This window comes from Cibotium barometz, chromosome 3, assembly GCF_041138505.1.
Source record: "Cibotium barometz isolate CiBa-2024 chromosome 3, ASM4113850v1, whole genome shotgun sequence".
Lineage (NCBI taxonomy): Eukaryota > Viridiplantae > Streptophyta > Polypodiopsida > Cyatheales > Cibotiaceae > Cibotium > Cibotium barometz.
In genome coordinates, this window is record NC_141048.1 from 56390235 (window position 1) to 56412842 (window position 22608).

The 22608-nt window shown below is 36.0% G+C and overlaps 1 long non-coding RNA gene across 1 annotated transcript; it reads left to right on the forward strand.

The window, feature by feature from the left end:
- The first annotated feature begins 972 nt into the window (after positions 1 to 972).
- Positions 973 to 4065, forward strand: LOC147640286 (uncharacterized). The gene is made up of 3 exons (XR_015269693.1): positions 973 to 1027; positions 1119 to 1285; positions 4036 to 4065. It is a non-coding gene; the product is annotated as an uncharacterized LOC147640286 (long non-coding RNA).
- Positions 4066 to 22608: the final 18543 nt, after the last annotated feature.

Sequence of the window (22608 nt, forward strand, 5' to 3'; positions counted from 1 at the left end):
AGAAGGCTCAATCCCTCAACTCCTGATCCACGCCTTCACTCAAGCTGCGCTTCTTGTTCATGTAGCTCGACAGCCAAGCACATCCGCCCTCCTCTGCAGTCTACTAGACCTCAGTCCTCCATACTTTACTGCCAAACAGATTGTAGCATTGTTGCGCCTAATCTTTAATTTGAGTTTGCCTTTGAATGATTTGTAATTATACGATGGTAGCGCTGCGTATAATTTCTAGTCGGCTTCTTGTAATTACACTCCGCAGTATTGAAAGGCGACCTAAGAGTAGATCTGCTTCTTGTAATTACACTCGGCAGTTTGATAGTCAATCGCAGCTACCTGGGCTGTAGATCTAAGATAGAGCATGATCAGGCGGAGCCGTGTATGATCACGAAGCCTTTTGAATCGATACGTTTACGTGAGTCGCGTACAGTACTCTTTCTTTTGGACTGGACCACGCAGCATCGATCAGTAGCGGGTTTCCATAGCATGCATGCACATGAAATCAAACGAAGCAGCTCGCAGGAGAAACAAAGAGTACTGTAGCGGTTCACGCAAGCGCTATCCTAAAGAGCTTCTTGCCACACTTGCAGGCTGCCTTTTTGCCTTTCAAATCCAAGCTTTATTAATTTTCTTTGATTGATTATGTTGTCACTTCTATGTTTTTTGAGTCTGCCTACAAGACGCTAGTTTTATGCTCTTCCTCCTGCGGAGTCCCCATATCAGCATATAGTGGAAAGGGGGCGACACCTATAGAAAGTCACTATGAAGAGTATGCAAGCTAGCATAGCAATCATGTGAATTCAATAGATGGGGTTTTATTGTATTGTAGAGTTTTTATTAAATCTTTCAATCTTCTTTAAAAGTTAAAAATAGTTTATTAAATCTTTCAATCATCTTCAAGAGTTACAAATAGTTTATCTATATGTTATAAAAATGCATAGCTATGGAGGTTCTCTTATGGGGTTTGTTCATAGTGATCTCTTGGGGAGAGTAGGGGAAGCGACCTCTCAAATTTGTGATCCATTTAAAAGTGGTGTTTTTTCCCCTTTCTTGTTTTTATTCGAAATTCAAGTTTTTCCCAAAACTTTATCTAATATTTTCCATAGTTATAAATTTCTCATTAGATATCAAAGGACCGAAACAGGAAGGTTGGACATTAAAAGCAGAAAGGAATGGTGCCTACAAAAAAAAGTAGTACTAAAGATACAAGGCGAAGGAAGGGATCCGATTGCAAACAAGTGGCAACAATATCATGCTACATCAACTTCCACTTGAGAGTTTCACTATTTTGGTAAATTTTGTTTCTAGCTTTAGAAAATTGGAATTTCACATGTATTTTAAATAATATGTAAGTATTTGAATTGCTAATTTATAAGAATTCTGAAAGGTGCCCAGACTTTGTAAAGCCTTAATTTTTGAAGGAATATAAGTAGGCCCATCAAAAAATCACCTTTCATTAACCAACCCCATCTTATTCTTAGACCAACCCTAACAAAATTCTCAACATAGTGCTAGAGTTTCTTTGATTAGGAAAAATATGGACTCTTCATTTTTTCCCTTTAGGAGTGAATAAAAAAACAATGGCCTAGCCAGTGAGAGAATTGGGATTCTAGATTCATGTAACATTGAGTTTTTTGTCATATCTTTGCCTAAATCTCTTATCACAATAAAAAAATTGAGCCCATAACTTAAAAAAATAGAGAAATGCCAGATTTTCTTGTGGTTTTCACCATAAACTATTCCTTCTTGTTAGATGTACCTTGTGGTCACAACCTATGAAGTTTTAAACCCGAATTTCTTTTCTTTCCTTTTTTTTAATGTTTAAATCTCTACTTTCCCTCCTTTTACATTTCACTATCTTTCCATTTTCTCCCCCTTTTTTGGTAGAATTCAATTTTGTTATATCCTCTCCAACTCTAGTTCTTTCTTAACGAAATTTTATAGCTATGTTGCTCTCCACCATAGCTCTCTTCTTATAAAATTTCATCTCATTTGGACAAAACCTTAGTGACTTATGCCTATTTTCTCATGTGAACTTTCTCTTCTCTACACCATAAAAAGCTATCTTGATCTAAAGTGGCATCAAATCTCTCTGAGTAATGATCATAGGTTTAGGGTTTGTTTATATTTTATCTTGATGTGAGTAATTTTCAAAGGTTTGGGGCTTGTTTGTGTTTTATCTTGATGTGTTATTATTTAATTTTATAGGAGCAAGATTATGAGCAATAAGGTTGTGTAAATCAAAGCAATAGCTAATATTTCTTGTTGTTTTAATCTTTATTTGTTGCGTATAATCTTTATTTCTTACTGCTATAACACAGATATTTAGTAATCATAAAGGCTAACTTTGTTAATTAAGTGTTTTTACAACAAATGTCTTCAAGATGAGGAACATCAGTAATATAGTTATCTGGATCTGAAGTGGTATCTCTTGTGGACTAAGTCCTATGAGTCATGATCATTTATATCTCATTTCATTGGTTTAAGGTTTTCTTTATGTTTTTCATAATGTGTTACACTTATTTTCATAGAAGCACGGTTGTGAGCAACAAGGTCATGTTAATATCAAAGCAGTTGGTTGTAGAAGATAATATTTCTTGTTATTATAATCTGTATTTATTGCTTACAATCTTTATTTCTTACTTCTCTATAACACATATACTTATTAATCATACACTCTAAATTTATTAATTTGGTGTTTTTCTTTTTAGTGTAGATATCTTCAAGAAGAAGGAAAGTCAATAATATTCACATAGTGGAGATGTTTAATAGGAGAGATGATGAAGATAACTTGATGTATGATGAGTACAATAAGTTAGCTTGGATTTTAATGCAGCCAAGTACTCGTGGAGGTTTCAAGGTCAAGCTCAAAGATGTAACAGACCCCAACAGACAATGGAAGGGTAGAATCATAGAGTTCAAAAGATGCATCAATGGTATAGGTACAATAACAGAGGCTTTCATTCAGCATGTTTATATGCATAAAGAGATTTGAGTGCATCATGACAACTTTAGTGCAACACACATGACTAAAAATAATTTCATATCTCTGTGCTTTGATTCTATGGTTATTAGATAGAGTTTTAATACAAGCATGTTTGTTGCTTATAGATTTATATACATCTACTATGCATGAATGGCAAAATGTAGAGTGTTTAACAGGAAAGGTAAATGCTCGGGGGGTCCACCACTAAGAAATCATATGTATCACGTGCGTTCAAGGGGTAATAAAAAACCCCCTCTACCTACATGCTATCAACTAATAAAATTACCCCTCTTTCTTAAGGAACCTACGGGTTTTTTTCAAAAGTGTAATAAAAAACCCCCTCTTGTAGATGTAATCCTGTAGGTTTTGTCAATTAAAAAAACCCTCTTGATGAACTCACGTGCTACACTTACATTTTTTTAGGTGCACCCCCCGGGGGTAAATGTTTTCCATTCAGAGATAGGTTCCTTGATCTATGACAACAAGAGTGCAAGAGAATTGGCATCTAAGAATGTTTACTTTTATGATTTCTTGTATTGTGGAGAAATATAGTTTGGAGTACATTCCACTACCATCGTTGTCTAGCCCGGAGTGATATAATTCTAGCCTAGACATGTGAGAAGCATGTAGGGTCAAGATAAAAATTGATGTTCTTGGTGCCATGCAACCCACCATAGGCTCTAAAGATGTGCATCTAAGTTGGTTTGTTCCATTTTCTTTGTTTGGATATCCTGTGAAGTAGTTATCAGAAGTAAGATTACTTACCAATGCAAGTGCCCATCTAAGGATTGGATGACTTAGTTATTGGGAATGCCATGGCATCTCTCACCACAATGATATCATTGAGTGTAGAATCACTCTGTCGGATGTTACCTTTAGGTAAGTTTGCACTTATGTTAATTGTCGATAGTTTGTATTCACAAGTACTTATGTTGATTGATATTTATTTTTATGTTGGTTGTTGTTGTTTTTATGTTTTTATGTTGGTTTTTTTTTGTTTTGAATGATAGGTACTTCATTGTAAGACAAACTTTATGCATTCACTTCAGGTATAGGAGGTGGTGACTTCTACGAGGGGAGTGGCTCATTAGCTTAGACCAAGACATGCGAGATGGCATGCATTCATTAATCATTGATGTGATTATTATTCGAGAGGGTCATGACCCTTTTAGCGTTAATGTAGAGAGTCATTGGCCCCTTATTTTTTTGAGCCAAGAAATCCAGCTGATGTCCAATGATCCCCCTTCTAACTTCTATTTCAAGTTGGATTGTAGGAAGATTGGGAGTCAGAGTGAACATTACAAAACATGCAAGGAATGTATTACTCCATACATCCTTCAGATTGTGGATTCAATGTAATCCTTATTCTTCCAAGTGAATACAAGAATCCGTTTCTCTAAAAGTGTTGTGGTTTTTGAAGTTTTATACATTTTAATAAAGTGTTATGGTTTTTTAAGTCTATTGTGTCTCAATCTCATGTATATGTAAGAAAATAATGATAAGTATAAGTAAGTACAAACGTAAATATTAGTGTAAGTATATATTTAAGTACAAATAATAATATAATTAACCATTCTAGAAATAGAAGTATGATTTATGATTTATTATATTTTAATGAATTATATTTAATTTTTAAGTCTATAGATATAAGTATAAAAATAGATATAAATTTAAGTATATATTTAAGCGTAAATAATAATATAAGTAACTACGTGAATAATATAATATAATAATAATATACATGAAACAGAAGTATGATTTATGATTTATTATATTTTAATGAAGTGTTGTTAATTTTTAAGTCTATATATATAAGTATATGTAAGTATAAAAATAAGTATAACTTTAAGGATATGTTTAAGTACAAAGAATCATATAAGTAACTATGTAAATAACAAAATATATTAATAATAATATATCATGAAATAGAAGTAAGATTTATGATTTAATATGTTTTAACTAATTATCTCATTAATTTTTAAGTCTATAGACATAAGACATAAGGTATAAAAATGAATATAGGTTTATAACTATTTGTAAAGTCCAACATCGAATAAGACTTGTTCTACCTTCTCGCATGTTGCATCACCATTTGAAGTAGGTTACATCTTATAGGCAAAACACATGTACTCAAATACCAACTTCTCTATTATCCTTACTATGCAATGCAAGGTGCAAAAGTGACCTATAGAAGGCCAACAAGGAGTTCAAGGGGGGTATGGAAAGGATGAAAGAGGCCATAACAAAGAGGGAACACAAGGTTATGCATTTGCAAGGGGATCTCAACAGGGCCAGGGAGAGACAGACCGCAACAAAAGGTGAGGTTGCCTTAATTAGAGAAGAACATATCAGAATCATTAAAGAAGTGCACGCCAGAGCCGATAGAGACAAAGTAGATTTGGTCAAGGAAGAAGAAAGGTTGGTTGGCCTATACTCCAATGAATTTCCATAAGTGTATGAGCTTGAAGCTGAAAAGATAGAGCAGTGGGAAGGGCAGGCCATTGAAGATCTAAAGGAGGTGTGGGGGGATTATTTAAAGATGTTTTCAGCAATGTGAGCCTCGATAGACAGATGATCCCCTACTACTAACAAGACAACAATCTGGAAGGAGGCTATAAATAACCAAACCAAGACCAGCTACTAATAGGCCCAGAACCAACAAGAGCTCTAGTAGCAGCACCCACCCAAGAAGGCAATGAGGCCGGGGCCTATGGGGAAAGTGCTAGCAAAGAAATGCAGCTACAAAAGGAGATTGACCAGCTAAGAAACGAGGTGGAAGTCATAGTTTCACACTCGTGAAAGGAGATGGGAAGAAGATAGCTATGCACCACCAAACGAGAAGGGGAGGGAGCTTGTAATATACAAGGGGTCATCAATGGAGCTAATCCCCAACAATGATTTAAAGAAGCCTGTGTGGGCTGCAACAAAGAAGTTGGAGGAGAAGGAGAATCATGAGGCTGTACTTAAAGTGCAAGTTGAAGAACTAAAAGCCCTCGTGGTGGAGGAGCTTAAAGAACAACACAGGCAGGATGGGTTGACTATAAATACCCTCAAGAAGGAGGTAGAATCTACAACCCCTGCCAGGAATAAAAGAGAAAAAGGAGGAAAAATGACCGTCAACAAGCTAAACACTGGTGGCTAAACGAGGCTTTTGCAACAGTTCCTTGTCTGAGTTTAGAAGGCTCAACCCCTCAACTCCTGATCCACGCCTTCACTCAAGCTGCGCTTCTTGTTCATGTAGGTCGATAGCCAAGCACATCCGCCCTCCTCTGCAGTCTACTAGACCTCAGTCCTCCATACTTTACTGCCAAACAGATTGTAGCATTGTTGCGCCTAATCTTTAATTTGAGTTTGCCTTTGAATGATTTATAATTATACGATGGTAGCGCTGCGTATAATTTCTAGTCGGCTTCTTGTAATTACACTCCGCAGTATTGAAAGGCGACCTAAGAGTAGATCTGCTTCTTGTAATTCCACTCGGCAGTTTGATAGTCAATCGCAGCTACCTGGGCTGTAGATCTAAGATAGAGCATGATCAGGCGGAGCCGTGTATGATCACGAAGCCTTTTGAATCGATACGTTTACGTGAGTCGCGTACAGTACTCTTTCTTTTGGACTGGCCATAGCATGCAGGAGAAAGCGCTATCCTAAAGAGCTTCTTGCCACACTTGCAGGCTGCCTTTTTGCCTTTCAAATCCAAGCTTTATTAATTTCTTTTGATTGATTATGTCATTTCTATGTTTTTTGAGTCTGCCTACAACACACTAGTTTTATGCTCTTCCTCCTGCGGAGTCACTATAGAATAATATGGTGGAAAGGGGGCGACACCTATAGAAAGTCGCTATGAAGAGTAGGCAAGATAGCATACCAATCATGTGAATTCAATAGAAGGGGTTTTATTGTATTGTAGAGTTTTTATTAAATCTTTCAATCTTCTTTAAAAGTTAAAAATAGTTTATTAAATCTTTCAATCATCTTTAAAAGTTACAAATAGTTTATCTATATGTTATAAAAATGTATAGCTATGGAGGTTTAAAATGATCTATTGCATGCACGTATGGGGTTTGTTCATAGTGATCTCTTGGGGGAGAGCATAGTGATCTCTTGGGGAGAGTAGCGGAAGCGACCTCTCAAATTTGTGATCCATTTAAAAGTGATGTTTTTTTCCCTTTCTTGTTTTTATTCGAAATTGATGTTTTTCCCAAAACTTTATCTAATATTTTCCATAGTTATAAATTTCTTATTAGATATCAAAGGACCGAAACAGGAAGGTTGGACATTAAAAGCAGAAAGGAATGGTGCCTACAAAAAAAAGTAGTACTAAAGATACAAGGCGAAGGAAGGGATCCGATTACAAACAAGTGGCAACAATATCATGCTACATCAACTTCCACTTGAGAGTTTCACTATTTTGGTAAATTTTGTTTCTAGCTTTAGAAAATTGGAATTTCACATGTATTTTAAATAATATCATGTAAGTATTTAAATTTCTAGTTTACAAGAATTATGAAAGGTGCCCAAACTTTGTAAAGCCTTAACTTTTGAAGGAATATAAGTAGGCCCATCAAAAAATCACCTTTCATTAACCAACCCCATCTTATTCGTAGACCAACCCTAACAAAATTCTCAACATAGCGCTAAAGTTTCTTTGATTAGGAGAAATATGGACTCTCCATTTTTTCTCTTTAGGAGTGAATAAAAAAACAATGGCCTCGCCAATGAGAGAATAGGGATTTTAGATTCATGTAACATGGAGTTTTTTGTCATATCTTTGCCTAAATCTCTTAGGACAATAAAAAATTTGAGCCCATAACTTAAAAAAATAGAGAAATGCCAGATTTTCTGGTGGTTTTCACCATAAACTATTCCTTCTTGTTAGATGTAACAGCTTGTGGTCACAACCTATGAAGTTTTAAACCCGAATTTATTTTCTTTCCTTTTTTTTAAATGTTTAAATTTCTACTTTCTCTCCTTTTACATTTCACTATCTTTCCATTTCCTCCCCTTTTTTGGTAGAATTCAATTTTTTTATATCCTCTCCAACTGTGGTTCTTTCTTCAGGAAATTTTATAGCTATGTTGCTCTCCACCATAGCTGTCTTCTTATAAAATTTATCTCATTTGGACAAAACCTTAGTGACTTATGCCTATTTTCTCATGTGAACATTCTCTTCTCTACACCATAAAAAGCTATCTTGATCTAAAGTGGCATCAAATTTCTTTGAGTAATGATCATAGGTTTAGGGTTTGTTTATATTTTATCTTGATGCGAGTAATTTTCAAAGATTTGGGGCTTGTTTGTGTTTTATCTTGATGTGTTATTATTTAATTTCATAGGAGCAAGATTATGAGCAATAAGGTTGTGTAAATCAAAGCAATAGCTAATATTTCTTGTTGTTTTAATCTTTATTTGTTGCGTATAATCTTTATTTCTTACTGCTATAACATAGATATTTAGTAATCATAAAGGCTAACTTTGTTATTTAAGTGTTTTTACAGCAGATGTCTTCAAGAATGAGGAATATCAGTAATATAGCTATCTGGATCTGAAAGTGGTATCTCTTGTGGACTAAGTCCTATGAGTAATGATCATTTATATCTCATTTCATTGGTTTAAGATTTTCTTTATGTTTTTCATAATGTGTTACTACTTATTTTCATAGAAGCACGGTTGTGAGCAACAAGGTTATGTTAATATCAAAGCAGTTGGTTGTAGAAGATAATATTTCTTGTTATTATAATCTTTATTTATTGCTTACAATCTTTATTTCTTACTTCTCTATAACACATATATTTATTAATCATACACTCTAAATTTATTAATTTGGTGTTTTTCTTTTTATAGTAGATATCTTTAAGAAGAAGGAAAGTCAATAATATTCACATAGTGGAGATGTTTAATAGGAGAGATGACGAAGATAACTTGAAGTATGATGAGTACAATAAGTTAGCTTGGATTTTAATGCAGCCAAGTACTCGTGGAGGTTTCAAGGTCAAGCTCAAAGATGTAACAGACCGCATCAGACAATGGAAGGGTAGAATCATAGAGTTCAAAAGATGCATCAATCGTATAGGTACAATAACAGAGGCTTTCATTCAGCATGTTTATATGCATAAAGAGATTTGAGTGCGTCATGACAACTTTAGTGCAAGACAAATGACTAAAAATAATTTCATATCTCTGTGCTTTGATTCTATGGTTATTAGATAGAGTTTTCATACAAGCATGTTTGTTGCTTATAGATTTATATACATCTACTGTGCATGAATGGCAAAATGTAGAGTGTTTAAGAGGAAAGGTAAATGTTTTCCATTCAGATATAGGTTCCTTGATCTATGACAACAAGAGTGCAAGAGAATTGGCATCTAAGAATGTTTACTTTTATGATTTCTTGTATTTTGTGTGGAGAAATATAGTTTGGAGTACATTCCACTACCATCGTTGTCTAGCCAGGAATGATATAATTCTAGCTTTGACATGTGAGAAGCATGTAGGGTCAAGATAAAGATTGATGTTCTTGGTGCCATGAAACCCACCATAGGCTCTAAAGATGTGCACCTAAGTTGGTTTGTTCCATTTTCTTTGTTTGGATATCCTGTGAAGTAGTGATCAGAAGTAAGATTACTTACCAATGCAAGTGCCCATCTAAGGATTGGATGACTTAGTTATTGGGAATGTCATGGTATCTCTCACCACAATGATATCATTGAGTGTAGAATCACTCTGTCAGATGTTACCTTTAGGTAAGTTTGCACTTATGTTAATTGTCAAAATAGTTTATATTCACAAGTACTTATGTTAATTGATATTTATTTTTATGTTGGTTGTTGTTGTTTTTATGTTTTTATGTTGGTTTTTGTTTGTTTTTAATGATAGGTACTTCATTATGAGACAAATTTTATGCATTTGCTTCAAGTATAGGAGGTGGTGACTTCTACGAGAGGGGAGTGGCTCAGCTTAGACCAAGACATGCGAGATGGCATGCATTCATTAATCATTGATGTGATTATTATTCGAGAGGGTCATGACCCTTTTAGCGTTCATGTAGAGAGTCATTGGCCCCTTATTTTTTTGAGCCAAGAAATCCAGCTGATGTCCAATGATCCCCCTTCAAACTTCTATTTCAAGTTGGATTGTAGAAAGATTGGGAGTCAAAGTGAACATTACAAAACATGCAAGCAATGTATTGCTCCACACATCCTTCAGATTGTGGATTCAATGTAATCCTTATTCTTCCAAGTGAATACGAGAATCCGTTTCTCTAAAAGTGTTGTGGTTTTTTAAGTTTTATACATTTTAATAAAGCGTTATGGCTTTTTAAGTCTATTGTGTCTCAATCTCATATATATGTAAGAAAATAATGATAAGTATAAGTAAGTATTAACGTAAATAAAGTATATATTTAAGTACAAATAATAATATAATTAACCATTCTAGAAATAGAAGTATGATTTATGATTTATTATATTTTAATGAATTATAAGTATATAATAAAAATAGATATAAATTTAAGTATATATTTAGGCATAAATAATAATATAAGTAACTACGTGAATAATATAATATAATAATAATAATAATATAATATACGTGAAATAGAAGGATGATTTATGATTTATTATATTTTAATGAAGTGTTGTTAATTCTTAGGTCTATATATATAAGTATATGTAAGTATAAAAATAAATATAACTTTAAGGATATGTTTAAGTACAAAGAATCATATAAGTAACTACGTAAATAACAAAATATAATAATAATAATTTATCATGAAATAGAAGTAGGATTTATGATTTATTATATTTTAACTAATTATCTCGTTAATTTTTAAGTAGATAGACATAAGGTATAAAAATGAATATAGGTTTATAACTATTTGTAAAGTCCAACATCGAATAAGACTTGTCCTACCTTCTCGCATGTTGCATCACCATTTGAAGTAGGCTACATCTTATAGGCAAAACACATGTACTCAAATACCAACTTCTCTATTATCCTTACTATGCAATGCAAGGTGCAAAAGTGGACCCTTGTGAAGGATATTTCTAAAATAGGATGCCACTTAGGATCTAATGGCACCAACATTCCATTCCTTTGAACACATTGGTCAAATGTTGGAGAACCATGTTGTCATGTCCTTTCAATCCAATGTTTCTTACCATTCTTGCCTTTCTTTCTGGATTTCATGCAATATAAGCAAGGGAACTCAGCTGCTGAATTTAAAACACCAAAAATACATTTCAATGTTTTCAAATTGCCATCAAGATTCCATTTTACCTTGCATTGATCACCAAAATTATCAATATGCAGAACTTCACCATTGTTTTACCATCATACAATATCTAGTATCTCTATTAAGTTAAAAAACATCTTCAATACTTCATGGTCCTCCTTTGGCACCTCAAATGCAGTAAGCGGCCATATTTCATTCTCGATTTGCACACTAAAATATTTTGGATGTTTTGAATTGATGTTGGGATCAAATTCCCTATTTATTCGTGTTAAGATAACACGTTCGAGCTTTTTGCTGTTAATGACTTTACTCTAATTGTCAAGCTGCAAAACAAATTGAAGCTTACCTTTGCACTCTTCAATAGGCATGTTGTAGAACTTCACCATTGCTGCTTGTAACTTACATATATCCAATATGAAGTTATTGTCTACATGCAATTTGAAGGGCACTTCCTTTGATCCATACTTAAGCATCTTTGTATGTTCAAAATGCATTGGCTCATCAATTATGTCTAAGACTTTTACATTAAGATCTTTCTGTGCCTGCTTCACATGAAATGGTTTAGGGATGGTCACCATCCGTCTCTTGTGAAAAAAATAGCCTTCAAACCTTAAATCCAATTACTTATAAATCATAGCATAGGATCCGGAGCTAACCCCTACCTTGTCACATATGCCTTGAGGATCTGTCGCTGTGAAGGTATTACTTACCTCCTTCAAGCGTACTCTTATAGCATACTTTTTAACTTGGGGTTTTCCAATGCAGACTTCACCATACCTTTTCTTAGGACCTTTGCAATTGCATCATCAATCTCTTCACTTGGGTTGGAAAAAATATTCTTCATGTTTGCACATTGTACATAGACTTGCTGATTATATTGTCCACTCCCTTTGGTCAACTCATGAGTGGTTTGAGAAACCTCACACGCCCACGTGCTTCTTTGGTTTTCATTGATGGTCTAGAAACAATGGTCTTTGCAAGCATTGCTATCATTTTTTTGTTCTCCTTCTCTAAACCCTTTGTTTTGCCATGCAATTCTACACTGTCTAGCTTGACAACGTGCACCACATTTTCCATAACATGCATCGCATCTTGTAGATTGTGACACACTCTCTCCTTTTCACTTAATGACTTTATGATCTCCTTAATCCTTGCATCCATGCCCATCATAGTGCGCTTGAAAAAATGTGTAAACACTATGCGCTTGCATCGCAAGACCCCTAGTGTATCCCCAATAACTTTACATTGCCTTGACACATACTTAAAGAACGATGTAAGTCCACTAGATTGTGGAGGTCTTTGGTTAATTGGATTACGTGGATGAATACACCCCTCAACCCAAAGATTGATATGTTTTTACCCTTCATTTCTCTCGTGTAGTGGTGCATACTCACCCTCCAATTGGAAGTGAATGCCTCTCTTCTTGTTTTGGCCTATATCATAAAATCAATACCATCATTAAACACAACTATTAACCAAAAATTAGGTTTTATACATTTGTATAACTTAAAAATTCAACAAATAACGCAACTTTAACTAGAAATAACTTCAATATAACCTAGAACTAAATCATAACTTTTAGTAAAAAAGTATCTTTCACACAGTTGTTTCACCCTGCTCCAAATCTCATATATTGCAAGTTCTGAAGTTAATCTTGCTCCACATCCAATTGCTAATACATCTTTGGTGTCAAATACATCACATACACCTCTTACTTCCAAGCTTTACTGGAAAGCTCAAACTATCTTCTCTTGCATGGGGTAGCCAAGTCTTGGCTCTAATCTTGTTCAAATTTCTTGCAATCCACTCAAGAAGGATAGTACCACTCACCAATGGGCATTAGCTTTTAGATCTTCTTGATTTGGTGTGCTCCACAACTTCTCTTTTCTCCACAGCTTAATGGAATTTAGCTCCAAAAACCTAATTTTTCCCTCTTGATCACTCACTCGCAAAACCCTAATAGAGAGAACCAGGCTTTGATACTATGAAAAGATAGAGCAGATAGACCCAAGTGTAGAGAGGCAAACCCTAATTAGCTCTCATTATCTCAAACCATCAACATCTACTAGCTAAAAAGCCCCAAGGACAAGCCTCCAAACAGGGTAAGGATTGGCAAGTCCATCCTGGCACACGTGATGGAATAGAAGTAGAAAGCACTAACAATCAAAAGCATGCAACTGGAGTAAGTGTAGACAGACATCCGTGCCAGTGCTGTGAGCTTTCCAGAAAACATAGGCACAGAATGGGTATAGGGAGCCCTCAACTATATATAGAAATTCATGAGACTGATGGCTTGAAAGAGATAATAAAACTATAGACTATTGTAAAGGAAAAGGATTCCATCATCCAGATGGTGAAAAGTCAACAAGAGAATGGAGGCATACCACCTAGGATAGAATCAACTCCATATTAGAGATCTATATAAGAAGGCCAACAAGGAGTTTAAGGGGGGTATGGAAAGGATGAAAGAGGCCATAACAAGGAGGGAATATAAGGTTTTGCATTTGCAAGGGGATCTCAACAGGGCCAGGGAGAGACAAACCGCAACAAAAGGTGAGGTTGCCTTAATTCATTAAAGAAGTGCACGCCAGAGCCGATAGAGACAAAGTAGATTTGGTCAAGGAAGAAGAAAGGTTGATTGGCCTAGACGCCAATGAATTTCAATAAGTGTATGAGCTTGAAGCTCAAAAGATAGAGCAGTGGGAAGGGTAGGCCATTGAAGATCTAAAGGAGGTGTGGGGGGTTATTTAAAGATGTTTTTAGCAGCAATGTGAGCCTCGATAGACAGATGATCCCCTACCACTAACAAGACAACAATCTAGAAGGAGGCTATAAATAACCAAACCAAGACCAGCTACTAAGAGGCCCAGAACCAACAAGAGCTCTAGTAGCAGCACCCACCCAAGAAGGCAATGAGGCCGGGGCCTATGGGGAAAGTGCTAGCAAAGAAATGCAGCTACAAAAGGAGATTGACCAGCTAAGAAACGAGGTGGAAGTCATAGTTTCACACTCGTGAAAGGAGATGGGAAGAAGATAGCTATGCGCCACCAAACGAGAAGGGGAGGGAGCTTGTAATATACAAGGGGTCATCAATGGAGCTAATCCCCAACAATGATTTAAAGAAGCATGTGTGGGCTACAACAAAGAAGTTGGAGGAGAAAGAGAATCATGAGGCTGTACTTAAAGTGCAAATTGAAGAACTAAAGGCCCTCGTGGAGGAGCTTAAAGAAGAAAAGAGGCAGGATGGGTTGACTATAAATACCCTCAAGAAGGAGGTAGAATCTACAACCCCTCCCACCAAGAATACAAGAGAAAAAGGAGGAAAAATGACCGTCAACAAGCTAAACATTGGGTTGACGAGACAGCACATGCGGACCTCTGGAAGAGACAAGATCAATTGGATGCCATGAGGAATGCGTATGCCGAGGAAATCAAGACCAAGGAGAAGATGATATAAGACTTCTAAGGCTAGGACAAAGGGGAAAATAGGGATAAGGAACAAGGGCAAAAAAGGGTCCAAGAAGAGCTACGACAACATAGGATGGGCATCTAGAAGGACACTTCCCTAAATTGTATGAAGAGACAACCCAACAACCAAGTGCCCTGAGGCCTTCCAACTAGGAGGAGATTATGAAATTCATGAACCAGTTGGAAGAGTTAAAGGCCGGAAGGCAGGGGCAGGCTGCAACCGGAATCTTATTCTAGGAATTGATTGTGGAAGAGTAGAGAATTAATTCAATCATAAAAACCATTGCTTGTAAGCTTCAACCAAATCAAATCAATTGAAATTTAAACACTTAAACCAAATTAAAAATAATTAGCTCATAGACCATATTGGGTGCAATCTTCCCCCCTCGTGTGTGGCCTCTCCCCACACAAGAGTATTTCTTTATTAGCTTTCTTTCCACCAAAATTAGGCCATAGCCCCCAAAATATACAAGATGTGCTTTTTAGAGAGCACGGCACTCTTCTTTTACAAAAATAGAGTGTCAAATATTGGGACTAGGGTAAAGCCATAGGCTTTAATAAATTCCACATAAATAAATGTATCTTTCCTAAAGTTCAAAATGGAAAAATCATTTGTTAAGGTTGCAAGCTACTATGCTTGCCAAAAATGAAATGTGATGAACCAAGACATTTCTTCCAAAGTAAACTCTTCAATTTCCATAGTCTTCATCACCTGAAAATATAAGCCCAATTAATTATTAAATTAATCCCACAAATATTTAACAGGCACAAATCATCACCAACTCATGACTACCAGGCGTAAGTACCCCAGGAATCACCCTGCCATACAAACCTAACTGAAATAATCATAGGTGGCCTCAAACATACGTCATATACTGCACGTATTAATATTTATAGTGGTATCACCCACGATATTAACCTAGCCGGCATGATGCAAAAGTAATCTAGGCATCCCCAAATTACTCAAGAGGGGATAAATAATATTTTTCTAGAGGACTTAAAATATATTCTCATGACATCCCTCTTGCTTGAGTTTGCAATTGTCCTCAATTGCGGATTTGCTGGGTTTGAAAAGAATGAAGAATTTCAGGGTAAACTCGGAAAAATTTCTCAGGCATCCATTTAGCAACTTCTTGTGGATGATTCTTGAAAGTTAAAAGATACTTGAAGTATTGATTACCTGTTCTTGTTGTTGTTATCTCTTGATCAATGATAGCATCAGGAACTAAGACTTCTTCCTCTCCTTCAATAAGAGGTGGTTCCTCATATGTTGGGTGAGTAGGAAGTGTTCCTCGAAAAGGTTTCAAGAGATGGATATGAAAAGAATTGTGGATATTCCAATTAGATGGAAGCTCTAGTCTATAGGCCACATCATTAATCTTTTGAAGGATTTTAAATGGCCCATAATATCTAGGCGCTAGCTTCACTGCAGGGAATTTTTCCACACTCTTTAATCGACGTTTTTCAATTCTCAAAAGTACATAATCACCTTCTTAAAATGAAAAATCTTTACGCTTCCTATTTGCTTGAGATGTATACTTCTTTTGAGCTCTTGCAATACAATCATACACTTCAGATAAAATGCGATCAAAGTCTCTAACATATTGGTCGGCAGCTTCAATCTTATGAGAGAGTCTAGTAGCCGGAATAGGCAATGCTCTTCCATAGATAATCTCAAATGGTGCTCGACCAGTAGCAATATGAGAAGTATTATTATAAGCAAATTGGAGTAGGTGTATGTACTTATCCCATGCACTAGGTTGCTGGGAAACATAGGCTCTAAGCATATCTAAGATAGTGCTATTTGTGACTTCGGTTTGTCCATTCGATTCCGGATGGAAAGCCGTGGAAAAATCTAGCTTAGTGCCTAAGTTTGAGAAAAGAGCAACCCAAAAGTGACTACAAAATTTAGAATCTCTATCAGAAACTATCACTTTGGGTAGTCCATGATGAACAAAAATTTGCTTAACAAATATGTTCGCGGCTTGCTGAGAAGTTAGTGTCTTTCTACATGGAATGAAATAGGCTTGCTTACTAAATCTGTCCACTATTGTCCAAATTATGTCATGGTGACTGGAAGTAGTAGGAAAGCCAGTAATGAAATCCATAGACACTTGTTCCCATGGTCTATCAAGAATAGGTAGAGGCATAAGCAATCCTAAAGCTTTGCCTTTGTAGCTTTTAATTGTTTGGCAAATGTTACATTCAGCTACAAATTTAGCTATATCATTCTTCAAATGAGACCAATAGAATTCTCGAGAAACTAGTTGAAGTGTTGCAGAAACTCCTCTATGTCCCAAAAATGGTGGTTGGTGCATCTCTTCCAAGACAAGCTGTCTATAAGGTTGAGTAACACACAATCTCTTCTCAAAGAAAAGATAGCCATCATTATAAGAATAACTTCTGTGAGGTGTCCAATTGTTTTCACGCAATTTGATCCATATTTTAAAAAAATCTGGATCAACTTCATAAGTTTCTTTCATGAGTACAAAAGGTTCACTTTCAATAATGGAGATGTTGTTGATATTTGGTCTTCGACTCAAAGCATCGGCAACAACATTTTCTTTTCTAGGTTGATATTGAATCATAGGTTGGAAACTTTGAATGAAAGCTGCCCATTTGATATGCCTATCTGAAATAAGAGGTTGCGTAAGCAAATGCCTAATGCTTTGTTGATCTATCTTGATAAGAAATTCAGAGCCCATTAGGTAATGCTTCCAGATTTTCAAAGCATGCACTACTGCTGCTAATTCCTTGTCATAAGTGCTATAATTTTGCTCTGTAGGCTTAAGCTTTCTACTTTGATAAGCAATAGGATGGTTGTCTTGCATAAGAACAGCTCCAAATCCTTTGCCACTAGCATCAGTCACTACTAAAAGAATGGTCTTTGAAAATCAGGTAGTGTAAGAACTGGTGCTTGTGTTAAAGCATTCTTGAGTGTTGCAAAAGATTTATCTTGCTTTTCAGTCCAATTGAAATTTGTAGCTTTCTTAAGGAGTTCAGTCAAAGGATGAGCAATACAAGCAAAATTCTTGATGAACTTCCTATAATAACTACATAGGCCAAGAAAAGATCTAAGATCATGTATGTTTCTAAGCGTAGGCCAAGAAGCAATACCCTCAATTTTCTTAGGATCTACATGAATCCCTTCAGCCGACACTATATGACCTAAGTATTCAATCTCTTCTTGAAAGAAAGAACTCTTTTCAGGATTGACATACAATTCATTTTCTCTCAAAAGATTGAACACTTGTTCCAAGTATTGTTCATGCTCTTGTCAATCCTTGCTGAAAACAAGAATGTCATCAAAGAACACTATAACAAAACTTTGAAACTTAAGGAATATACGATTCATTATATGGCTGAAAGTAGCTGGAGCATTCGTCAAACCGAATGGCATAACCAAAAACTCATAATGACCAGTTTGGGTTCTAAAAGCTGTCTTGAAAATGTCAGATTGAGTCATACGAACTTGATGATACCCAGACTTTAGGTCAATCTTGCTAAAGACCTTTGATCCTCTAAGCTTGTCAAGAAGATCATCTACCCTAGGAATAGGATATCTATTCTTGACAGTAATCTTATTCAATGCACGATAGTCTACACACATTCGGTAAGTTCCGTTCTTCTTTTTAACAAGAAGTACTGGAGCTCCAAAAGGTGAACTACTAGGTCGAATAAGGCCTCTCTCTAGCAAGTCTTCTATTTGGCTTTGGATTTCTTTTTGCTCTAAATTGTTGACTCTATAGGGAGCTTTACAAGGCGGAGAATTTCCAGGCAATAAGTCAATACTATGATCCTCAGGCCTAGACTTAGGTAATCCTGGAGGCAGATCTTCCATGAAACAGTCACTAAATTTGGAGATAAAAAGATCAAACTTTGGACTTTTGGATGTGTCAGACTCAGGATCAAGCTGGTTAACCCATACCATATAAGTCTTGAACACCATATTAGTGAATTTGGGAATTTTCCAATTTCCATTTTTAAATACTTAAAAAAGGGGACATGGATAACATGTTTGTAAGTTTCTCAAAACCCTATCATATGACCTATCGTTGGAAAGCGCTTGAAAAATAGAATCTAAAGAGCTATAAAGCGCTCATTTTGGATTAGTGGTGTTCAAGTTATGGTTAATCCAAACTTTTGACCACGTGTCCCAAACTTGTGGGAAATTCCCATATTCCCCAATATGGTGTTCTTGTCTCTTTTTCTTAGAGCTCTCTTTGCTTGAGTGTGACTCAACAAAGGACTCATTTCTCCTTTGACAAGGATAATATTTTCATTGTCCTTCCTTAGAGAAATGCTATGAGTGTCATAGTCTATAATAGGATTGTATTTGTGTCTCCAAGACATACCCAAATATATATATACCCCTTGTAAAGGTGCAACTAAGAAATCCCTCTTTTCTGTTAAGGGCTTGATGCATAAATCCAAATCTTTCACCTCTTGCATGCAATTATACTTTGTTCTAGTAAATGCTGCTTTGACTTTATAGTGCGTGGGTGAAGAATGAAGATTTAGTGCTCTAAGTACCTTTTCAAAAATGAAATCATGTGTACTACCATCATCATGCAAAATAAGAACTTCGTGTCCATTTATCGTTCCTTTTATTTTAAGCAAAGAATGAATATGAGGTTTACCTTCTTGTTCTGAGTAATTTGGATCGAAATTACCCTCTTGCTCTAATGATTCTTCTTCATTATCGTCTTCTTCAATCATATTGACTCGAGCTGCTGGTGTTGAATTCTTGGTACGCTCCGGACAATTCGGTGCTATGTGACCTTCTTTGTGGCACTTGAAACATTTGATAGGAGATGTCTTCGGTTTGCCGCCGTTGACTTTCTTATTGGTACTCATGTTGCCTTTAGCCTCGTCCTTGCCTTTGTCATAACCTGGTTTATACATCTTCTTTGAAGCATAAAAAGATTTAGTAAATGGTTTAGAAGTACCCTCATGTGCTTTAATCTCTTTAGGAAAACCATTTTTACGTTTTGAATTAGTTGCCAAAGATATTGCAGAAGATAGTGAATGAGGTCGAAACATATTCACATCGGCCCTAATGGTAGATCTAAGGCCTGATATGAACTTCCTTTTTTGATCCTTCTCGCTGACTCTATCCACAACCTGCACCTGTAATTAAGTATTCCAGAACTTTTCTACATGCTGTGACATAGTTTCCTTTTCCAATTGATGGAAAGTGTCCCATTGGTGCCTAACTTTGGACTTGAATTGTGAGGGTAAAAAGTGCTTTTTAACCAGCCGTTGAAATCTTTTCCAAGAATCTGGCTTGTCACGACCTTACTTTATTACACTCCACCATAAAGCTGCATTGTCTACCAAATGATTGACTGCACATTTAATCTTATCTCTCTGAAAATTTTTCTCCAGAAAAATAGTCATCTAGTTGACTAAGACAAGCTAAAATGACCCTAACATCCTTCTTTCCATCATAATTTTGAAATGTGAAAGCTTTCCGACTAATTTTGGATTCTTTTTGTGAACTTTGTGCTTGCAATGTAGCATTTACAACCCTTTGAATAGTGTCATCTTCGTCATCAAAAGATAGCGAAGAGTCACGCTTGCGTCTACGACTCATGAGCTGTCTTTCCAATTCAATATGCTTCTCTCTTTCTTCTACAATTTGATGTTGTAAAGAAAGGAGTTGCTCTTGAATTGATGGCGAGATAGGCAAATCTGCCATAGTGCTTGTGCAAATGATGTAGATAAATAAAATTTTACTTTATTTGATGCAAATAAATAAAGCAAAAATAAGTACTTATCTTGTCTTTCTCCCGCAATTTGATCTTGGTTGAAGCTGAACAAAGACGTTGTTCAATGGCTGAATTGAATTCTCGTTGTCTCAAACAAATCCCGAACGATTCCGCGTGATTCAAGAGTCTTGGGCTAGTCGAATTGTTGATGAAATAATTTTTCTGCACTTTGAAACCTGCTGAAACAGTCCTATAAACCTTGCCCAATCTCTGTAATATTTTCTGAGTTTTTTCAGAATTTTTCAGAAGCAATTTTGGAATTTTCTGGCCTTTTCTAGGCAATTTTCAAGCCTTTTAAAAACCTGTAAATCACTTTTCTGCACCCAAAAATTTTCAGAATTGGAAACCTTTGAATTTCTCTTCAAATTTGAAAATAGGAGAAGTAAAGGTTCAAAAAGGAATGATGTGACTTGTATGGGGATTGGGAAAAGTAAGATTAGGATTAGAGAGAGATTAAGCTTATGGAATCTTTTGATTATTATTATTTTTTTAATCTCTCCCACAGGCCGTTTTGCGCCGGCAGGCTGCCGCCGTGCGCCTCCTTCTCCAAGAGTTTCTTGTGATTTTTTTGTTGGCTTTTACACAGATTTACCTGCTCCGTCCATTATAGATTTGCTCATGCTTGAAGCTTTCTGATTTCTGAGAGAATCCCGTGAGGTTTTTGGCTATAAGGATTTCATCCATACGGTTAGATTTTGATTTCACTGAGTATTTGGAAAAACCACTTTTTGATAGAGAGGGATGGTTTTGCAGGGTGGTGAGTGGGTTTGAGAGTAGATCTAGTTTTGAATCTTTGACCTTTGGGTAAAGACCTACAAAACACCCTTCTGTCCACTGGATAAATTCCTGCACTTTCTTGATTTTTGAGAAGTTGAAGCCCTTTCCTACCTTCTCCACAAATCTCCTAGCCCAAGCTCTGATACCACTGCAACCGGAATCTTATTCTAGGAATTGATTGTGGAAGAGTAGAGAATTAATTCAATCATAAAAACCATTGCTTGTAAGCTTCAACTAAATCAAATCAATTGAAATTTAAACACTTAAACCAAATTAAAAATACTTAGCTCATAGACCATATTGGGTGCAATCTTCCCCCCTCTTGTGCGTGGCCTCTCCCCACACAAGAGTATTTCTTTATTAGCTTTCTTTCCACCAAAATTAGGCCATAGCCCCCAAAATATACAAGATATGCTTTTTAGAGAGCACGGCACTCTTCTTTTACAAAAATAGAGTGTCAAATATTGGGACTAGGGTAAAGCCATAGGCTTTAATAAATTCCACATAAATAAATGTATCTTTCCTAAAGTTCAAAATGGAAAAATCATTTGTTAAGATTGCAAGCTACTATGCTTGCCAAAAATGAAATGTGATGAACCAAGACATTTCTTCCAAAGTAAACTCTTCAATTCCCATAGTCTTCATCACCTGAAAATATAAGCCTAATTAATTATTAAATTAATCCCACAAATATTAAACAGGCACAAATCATCACCAACTCATGAATACCAGGCGTAAGTATCCTAGGAATCACCCTGCCATACAAACCTAACTGAAATAATCATAGGTGGCCTCAAACATACGTCATATACCGCACGTATTAATATTTATAGTGGTATCACCCACGATATTAACCTAGCCGGCATGACGCAAAAGTAATCTAGGCGTCTCCAAATTACTCAAGAGGGGATAAATAATATTTTTCTAGAGGACTTAAAATATAATCTCATGACATAGGCAGCTAACATGTGAGTGCATCAAGACACAAGGAAGAAGCCCCTCCCTCAAATCTAGAGCGGTACACAGAAGTAGTGATCTCTTATGACTCACGGATCTGGGTGAGGCAGCAATAGCTCATTCAAACAGCAACCCTGCTAAAGCCTCTCGCAAAATGGAGTCAACTACCAGACAGGCAAAGGGAGACGCTAAAACGTGAACCTATAGGAACACCACCTTATGGGTGGGGAAATGGGTTTGGGGTGGGAAGAGAAGGCCCAAGGAGAAAAAACAGATAGTCTTCCAAGAATACCTCATCACCCCCGAGCAGAAAGAGCCTCCTGCCTTCACCACATGAATGGCAATGAAAGTAATGCATAGGGCAAGGGCGAGGCTTCCGAATGTAAGACCCATCGAGGTGCAATTCTAAAAAGCTGATGAAA